Below are 8,232 nucleotides of genomic sequence, written 5' to 3'. Positions count from 1 at the left end.
TCGACTGATTTGAAGGGTGTTTCACTTCACCTTAATCAACTTGAAGGCGTTGCATTGCCTCGAATACTATCCACGAATGCTTTCGGGTGTCGCTGTACCGTAGAAAAGTCTGAGCAAACCAACCTGACATCGCTAGACGATCGTGTAACAACAGCCAATCAATTGTTTTGTTCGTAGTTGAAGTGCCGTCCCGGAGAAACTCTCGCCTCAAACCAGAGGATCGAAACAGGAACTTCGTTGGGCGCGTCGCCATTGCAGTTGGACGCCGCCTCCAGCCGAAGACAATTTTCAAGGACAAGGTATTTATTTTAGACATTCCTTTGTACATTTCCTCAAGTTGCAATTCCTCCTTATTCGTTTTCAAATTAATTATATTAGGTAATTACTTCTGTGAAGATATGTGCCCATAATTATGAAAGTGGTCTAAGTCAAAATTAAAAAAAAAAAATGAGTTTATCAGTTATTTCACGCCATATTATTTCAAACGAAATTAATTCAATGTAATTTCGAAACAAAAAATATATGACTTACAAGGAAACATTCCCAAGTGTCCCCCTCCGATCTTATTGAGTTTCATATATGTTGAAGAACACAAAAATCTAAGAGACACGTGTTTTTTTTATATCTGCAATGGTCCACATTTAAGGGGTGAAACAACCCCCGAAAGTTTAGCGAAAAATCGGTTTTTTAAATATTTTTCGTAGGAGCAGTGGAGGGATTTCGACGAAACTTTGCATAAAAGTATTCTGTATAAGGACGGGGACAACACAATATTGCTCAGCAATGTTGCACCCCCTCAAGGGGGTGAACTACCCTTCAGGTGACATTTTTTTGTAATATCCATTAAACAAGCACTCCTACTTAAGTTCCACTTACGCGATGTGATTGCTCGCAAAAAATGTTTTACGCGAATCGACTGATTTGAAGGGGGTTTCACTTCACCTTAAAGTGAAGTGAACCACGTCGAGGAACTTTATCGACGTCGATAAAAAAGATTTTTCTAAATACCTACGTCGCCGACGTTCGTTTTTATAGTGACAGCTGGGTCGAATTAATTTGGGTATTGTACCAAATGGCATACTCCATCTGTCATTTTCGTACAATAAATATCAAGAAATCGAAGTAAAACTCCAGAAATCCTCTGAATTCATGCTTTCTGGGGCCCTAATTGACTGCAGAGGGACCCCCTGCGCCATCTGTGATTTCCAGGTCAACTAAATTTCCACTCCGAGACCTCGTATTCCCATCGTTTTAGCATAGAAGCGTATGCAACACTTTTTTTGCCTTTATCCCGTTCAAATGCGAGTTTATCGATTACCATAGTGTTTTCAATTGTCGTAAAATTGCCCTGACCCCTTCCTTTCTCATATCAGAACCTTCGATAATTGTATATTGATCGAAATATGAGAGCTCGACGCCATTTTGGTTCTGGTCTGGGCTGAGTTAACAATTTTTTTCCAAAAATTCAAATTTTTAATGTGACAGGACAATTCTTAGGTGCTCACGAGTCATGTATCAAAGTTTCAGACAATTCTACCCAATACCCTTAAAAAAAAAAGTGTTTTACTCGAATCGACTGATTTGATGGGGGTTTCACTTCACCTTAAAGTGAAGTGAACCACGTCGAGGAACTTGATCGACGTCGATAAAGAAGATTTTTCTAAATACCTACGTCGCCGACGTTCGTTTATATAGTGACAGCTGGGTCGAATTATATTGGAAATATTACCAAATGGCATACTCCACCTGTCGTTTTTGTACAATAAATAGGAAGAAATCGAAGTAAAATTCCAGAAATCTCATGGATTCATGGATTCTGAGGCCCTAATTGACTGCAGAGGGACCCCCTGCGCCATCTGTGATTTCCAGGTCAACTAAATTTCCACTCCGAGACCTCGTATTCTCATCCTTTTAGCATAGAAGCGCATACAACACTTTTCTTGCCTTTATCCCGTTAAAATGCGAGTTTATCGATTACCAGAGTGTTCTAAATTATCGTAAAATTGTCCTGACTCTTTAGTTTCTCACATCAGAGCCCTCGATAATTGTATATTGATCGAAATATGAGACCTCGACGCCATTTTGGTTCTGGTCTGGGCTCAGTTAAAAAAAATTTTCCATAAATCCAAATTTTGAATGTGTCAGGACAATTCTTAGGTGCTCACGAGTCGTGTATCAAAGTTTCAGACAATTCTACCCAATACCCTTAAAAAAAAAGTGTTTTACTCGAATCGACCGATTTGAAGGGGGTTTCACTTCACCTTAAACAATCAGCCGTTTTTGAAGGATTGTCTTGATGGAAGAAAAGAAAATGCGGTTATTAAATAGTTTGTTGACCTTAGAGCCATACCTCGCGCCTCCTTCGTTCTCTCGATTCATTCATTGGTTATGTCGGGCTAGCCCTGGGAATACACGCCCGTTTTGCCTCCACCTCTCTCTAAGGCGTCTTATTGACCCGACCCCCCCCTCGCGGTCTCTCTCCCACACGCAGGCAGTCGGGCGATCGCGCGATCGCGCGCACACACCACGAGTGCATCGAACTCGACTGTTTCTTCTTACGTCCTGTAATTTCCCCGACAGAAAATTGGCAGGAAAAAGGTAGTCGATCTCGGATCTCAGGAGCGTTGCCATTTCGTATGGCTTCATTTCGACTACGTTTTTTCTTCACTTTTGTTCTTTTTTAGTGTGTTTTTCTTCGAATTTTACTTATAGGGAGATTCAGTTATTCTTGTGCCGTAGACTTGATTTTCTATTCGGCTTGGTGTATTTCAATACCGAAATACCACTAGCAACGTACCATGGAGAGGTAACACAGATTAAAAATGTTCACTCTTTCCCACGTTAAGGTGAAGTGAAACCCGTTTCAAATCAGTCGATTCGAATGCAATACTTTTTTTTAAGGGTATTGGACCAAACTGTCCGAAACTTTGACACATCACTCCTGATCATCTAAGAATTGTCCTGACATGTTCAAAATTTGGATTTTTGGAAAAAAAATTTTAACTCAGCTCAGACCAGAACTAAAATGGCGTCGGGCTCTTATATTTCGATCAATATACAATTATCGAAGGCTTTGATATGAGAATCGAAAGGGTCAGGACAATTTTACGACAATTTAGAACACTGGTAATCTATAAACTCGCATTTGAATGGGATAAAGGCAAAAAAAGTGTTGTATGCGCTTCTATGCTAAAATGATGGGAATACGAGGTCCTGGAGTGAAAATTTAGTTGACCTGGAAATCACAGATGGCGCAGGGGGTCCCTCTGCAGTCAATTAGGGCCCCAGAAAGCGTGATTTCAGAGGATTTTTGGAGTTTTACTTCGATTTCTTGATATTTATTGTACAAAAACAACAGGTGGAGTAAGCCATTTGATACAATATTCAATTCGACATAGCTGTCAATACAAAAACGAACGTTGGCAACGCAGGCATTTCGAAAAATCTCCTTTATCGACGTTAATCAAGTTCCTCGACGTGTTTCACTTCACCTTAAATCAGTTGATTCGAGTACACTTTTCTTTAAGGGTATTATACCAAACGGTCCGAAACTTTGACACATCACTCGCGATCATCTAAGAATTGTCCTGGCACATTCAAAATTTTGATTTTTGGAATAATTTTTTAACTCAGCTCAGACCAGAACTAAAATGGTGTCGGGCTCTCATATTTCGATCAATATACAATTATCGGAGGCTCTGATATGAGAAACAAAAGGGTCGGGACAATTTTACGACCATTTAGAACACTGGTAATCGAGAAACTCGCATTTGAACGGGATAAAGGCAAAAAAAGTGTTGTATGCGCTTCTATGCTAGAATGATGGGAATACGAGGTCCTGGAGTGAAAATTTAGTTGACCTGGAAATCACAGATGGCACAGGGGGTCCCTCTGCAGTCAATTAGGGCCCCAGAAAGCACGAATCCAAAGGATTTCTGGAGTTTTACTTCGATTTCTTGATAATTATTGTACGAAAACGACAGGTGGAGTATGCCATTTAGTCAAATACCCAATATAATTCGACCCAGCTTTCAATGTAAAAATGAACGTCGGCAGCGTAGGTATTTAGAAAAATCATCTTTATCCACTTCGATCAAGTCCCTCGACGTGTTTCACTTCACCTTAAGGGTATTGAACCGAACCGCCTGAAACATGGCTCGTGAGCACCTAGGAATCATCCTAACACTTTCAAAATTTGGATTTCTGAAAGGAAATGTTATGCTTAGTCGAGACCAGAACCAAAATGGCGCCGAGCTCTCATATTTCGATCGATATCCAATTATTGAAGACCAATATGAGAAATGAAAGTGTCAGGACAATTGTACGACAATTTAGAATACCCTGGTGGTAATCGATAAACTCGCATTTGAACGGAATGAAAGGAAAAAAAGCGTGTTATACACTTCTATGCAAAAACGATGGTAATATGATGTCTCGGAGTGAAAATTTAGTTGACCTGGAAATCACAGATGGCGCAGGGTATCCCTCTGCAGTCAACTAGGGCCCCAGAAAGCACGAATCCAGAGGATTTCTGGAGTTTTACTTCGATTTCTTGATAATTATTGTACGAACACGAGAGGTGAAGTACGCCATTTGGCACAATACCCAATATAATTCGACACAGCTGTCAATATAAAAACGAACGTCGGCAACGTACGCATTTAGATAAATCTTCTTTATCGACGTCGATCAAGTTCCTCGACGTGTTTCACTTCACCTTAAACATACCCAGACAGTACAATTACATAGCGCAGAGGTTCATAGAATATTCTTTGAAAATATTTCAATATCAATAGGATATGGATTTATGTGCTATGTACATTTTTTGAACATAGGATGAATGTAGTTTTGGTCAGTTTTTTATATTCGGAATATATTTAACGAAATATTGTATGAACATGGAATTGATACTTCTTGCACATAAGAAGTAGCATGTCGTATACATATCTGAATAATATTTTTTCCCACGCAAATAATACTACAAAAGTTTCATGTTTCAGTATTCTACTTTTAAATTAGGGTCAACATTTGGGGAGTTAAAATATTGAAACATTGAAACGTAAGCACCTACTTTTAGAAAAAATAGAGTACTTACCCAGGGAGTATAAATTTAAAGTAAATGTACTAAAAATAGCAACATATGTTTATATGTATTCATATATATGTATTCAAAAAAGCACGTATATGCATTCAAAATAAAGTAATAATATGTTATTATTATCGCAAGAAATATTTAGCATGTTTTGATTTTTTTAAATAATGGGAAAATGTATAAAATAATTGTTACCTTTAGTATGTCAATGTTATATTACAAACCTTTCCTAACGCTTGTAGTATTTATAGAACAGTACTCCATATTTCAAATGCCATTGCTAAACCAATATTATATATATTTGTAAAACATTAAATATTTAGACCATATCTGGGAAACATTATCATATGTACATAACCTAATATTGTACTTAAAATATCATTGCAGTGTCGAATATACATGAGGAATATTTTCAAACTTCTTTTCTATGTTCTCTGAATATTTTATGTTGTCTGGGTTGTAGCGTTATTGGTGTATCCCAATTATTGGTGGTTTACCATGTCATGAGAAAACTGTGGGCCAACTTTGGTTCAAGCATGTGACCAAAATTGGTATCTAAACAAACGTAAATTCAGATGTTCATTTCGAAATTTGAACGATTGGATCGACCTTGGATGAGGTTTTACCAATGTTGTTACCGAAGTTGCGCCATTATTGTACGCTCAGCCTTGGTAGCCAATATTAATGTACACCTGTACCATAGGCTAAGTTTTGGTAGGACCTAGGTGATTATTGCGTACAAAATTCCATCAAACTTTGGTAACAGCTTGGGCCAACTATAGCTTCATCCTATTTTCAAGAGTATGGCTAGTATTTTTAAATTTGTACTGCAGAATCGATCTTGAATTAGACCATTGTTGGTTCGAGCGTAAAACCAGAATTGGCATTCATGATTTATTTTAATCTTGTCGCTTGGTTCATAACCATTTACAATATTAAGGTGAAGTGAAACACGTCGAGGAACTTGATCGACGTCGATAAAGAAGATTTTTCCAAATGCCTACGTTGCCGACGTTCGTTTTTATATTGACAGCCGTGTCAAATTATATTGGGTATTGTACCAAATGGCATACTCCATCTGTCGTTTTCGTACAATAAATATCAAGAAATCGAAGTGAAACTCCAGAAATCCTCTAGATTCGTGCTTTCTGAAGCCATAATTGACTGCAACGGGACCCCGTGCGCCATCTATGATTTCCAGGTCAACTAAATTTTCACTCCGAGACCTCGTATTATCATCGTTTTGGCATAGAAGCGCATAAAACACTTCTTTTGCCTTTATCCCGTTCAAATGCGAGTTTATCGATTACCAGAGTGTCCTAAATTGTCGTAAAATTGTCCTGACCCTTTCGATTCTCATGTCAGAGCTTTCGATAATTGTATATTGATAGAAATATGCGAGCTCGATACCATTTTGGTCCTGGTCTGGGCTGTTAAAAAATTTTTTTTTAAATCCAAATTTTGAATGTGTCAGGATAATTCTTAGTTGATCAGGAGTGATGTGTTAAAGTTTCGGATAGTTTCGTCTTTTACCCTTAAAAAAAAAGTGCTGTATCCGAATCGACCGATTTGAAGGGGGTTTCACTTCACCTTAACGGATTCAATCTGAAATCTTCTGATTTTATCTATAACGCTTACCGATTTTTTAGAACTTCGTCTGAGATTGACGTACTTCAATGTGAAGTTATATATTATGGGCACAATAATTAATGTGAAAATACTAAAATTGAACAGGAACCGAGAGTTATTGGTACCGATGCTATTCGAGGCATCGCGCCACCTCATTCAACGGAAGAAAGGCATTTCCGATGCGCAACTGCTCGTATACACATTCAACCGTTTATGTGGATACATGCATATGGTACTTCTACGTAAGAAATCTGTAGATTTAATAGATTCAATCTGTGAAATCTATAGATTTTATCCATAACGCTTACCGATTGTTTAAAACTTCGTCCGAGATTGACGTACCTCAATGTGAAGTTATATATTATGGGCACAATAATTAATGTAAAAATACTAAAATTGAATAGGAACCGAGAATTATTGGCATCGAGGCTGATCTTGGCATGCGTGGTTCAACGGAAGAAGGGCATTTCCGATGCGCAACTGCTCATACACATATCCAACCGTTTATGTGGATGCACGCATATGGTACTTCTACGAAAGAAAACTGTACATTTAACGGATTCAATCTGAAATCTTCAGATTTCATCCATAACGCTTACCGATTTTTTAAAACTTCGTCCAACGAGATTGACTTACCTGAATGTGAAGTTATATATCATGGACACAATGAATAACGTGAAAATACCAATATTGAACAGGAATCGAGAGTTATTGGCAAAGAAGCTGATCGAGGCATCGCACGCGTCATTTCAACAGAAGAAAGATATTTCCGATGCGCAACTGCTCATATACACATTTGACCGTTTATGTGGATGTATACGTATGGTACTTCTAGGGAAGAAATCTGTACATTTAACGGATTCAATCTGAAATCTTTAGATTTCATCCATAACGCTTACCGATTTTTTAAAACTTCGTCCAACGAGATTGACTTACCTGAATGTGAAGTTATATATTATGGGCACAATAATTAATGTAAAAATACTAAAATTGAATAGGAACCGAGAATTATTGGCATCGAGGCTGATCTTGGCATGCGTGGTTCAACGGAAGAAGGGCATTTTCGATGCGCAACTGCTCATACACACATCCAACCGTTTATGTGGATGCACGCATATGGTACTTCTACGAAAGAAAACTGTACATTTAACGGATTCAATCTGAAATCTTCAGATTTCATGCATAACGCTTACCGATTTTTTAGAACTTCGTCCAACGAGATTGACTTACTTGAATGTGAAGTTATATATTATGGGCACAATAATTAATGTAAAAATACTAAAATTGAACAAGAACCGTGAGTTATTGGTATCGAGGCTAATCATCGTGTCACATCTTTCAACAGAAGAAAGATATTTCCGATGCGCAACTGCTCATATACACATTCAACCGTTTATGTGGATGCACGCATATGGTACTTCTACGAAAGAAATCTGTAGATTTAACGGATTCAATCTAAAATCTTCAGATTTTATCCATAACGCTTCTATCGTTCTCATCTAACGTTCAGA

The sequence above is a fragment of the Orussus abietinus genome, unplaced genomic scaffold, assembly GCF_000612105.2.
Source record: "Orussus abietinus isolate OABI.00-Male unplaced genomic scaffold, Oabi_2.0 scaffold485, whole genome shotgun sequence".
NCBI lineage: Eukaryota > Metazoa > Arthropoda > Insecta > Hymenoptera > Orussidae > Orussus > Orussus abietinus.
This window is presented reverse-complemented; position numbering follows the sequence as displayed.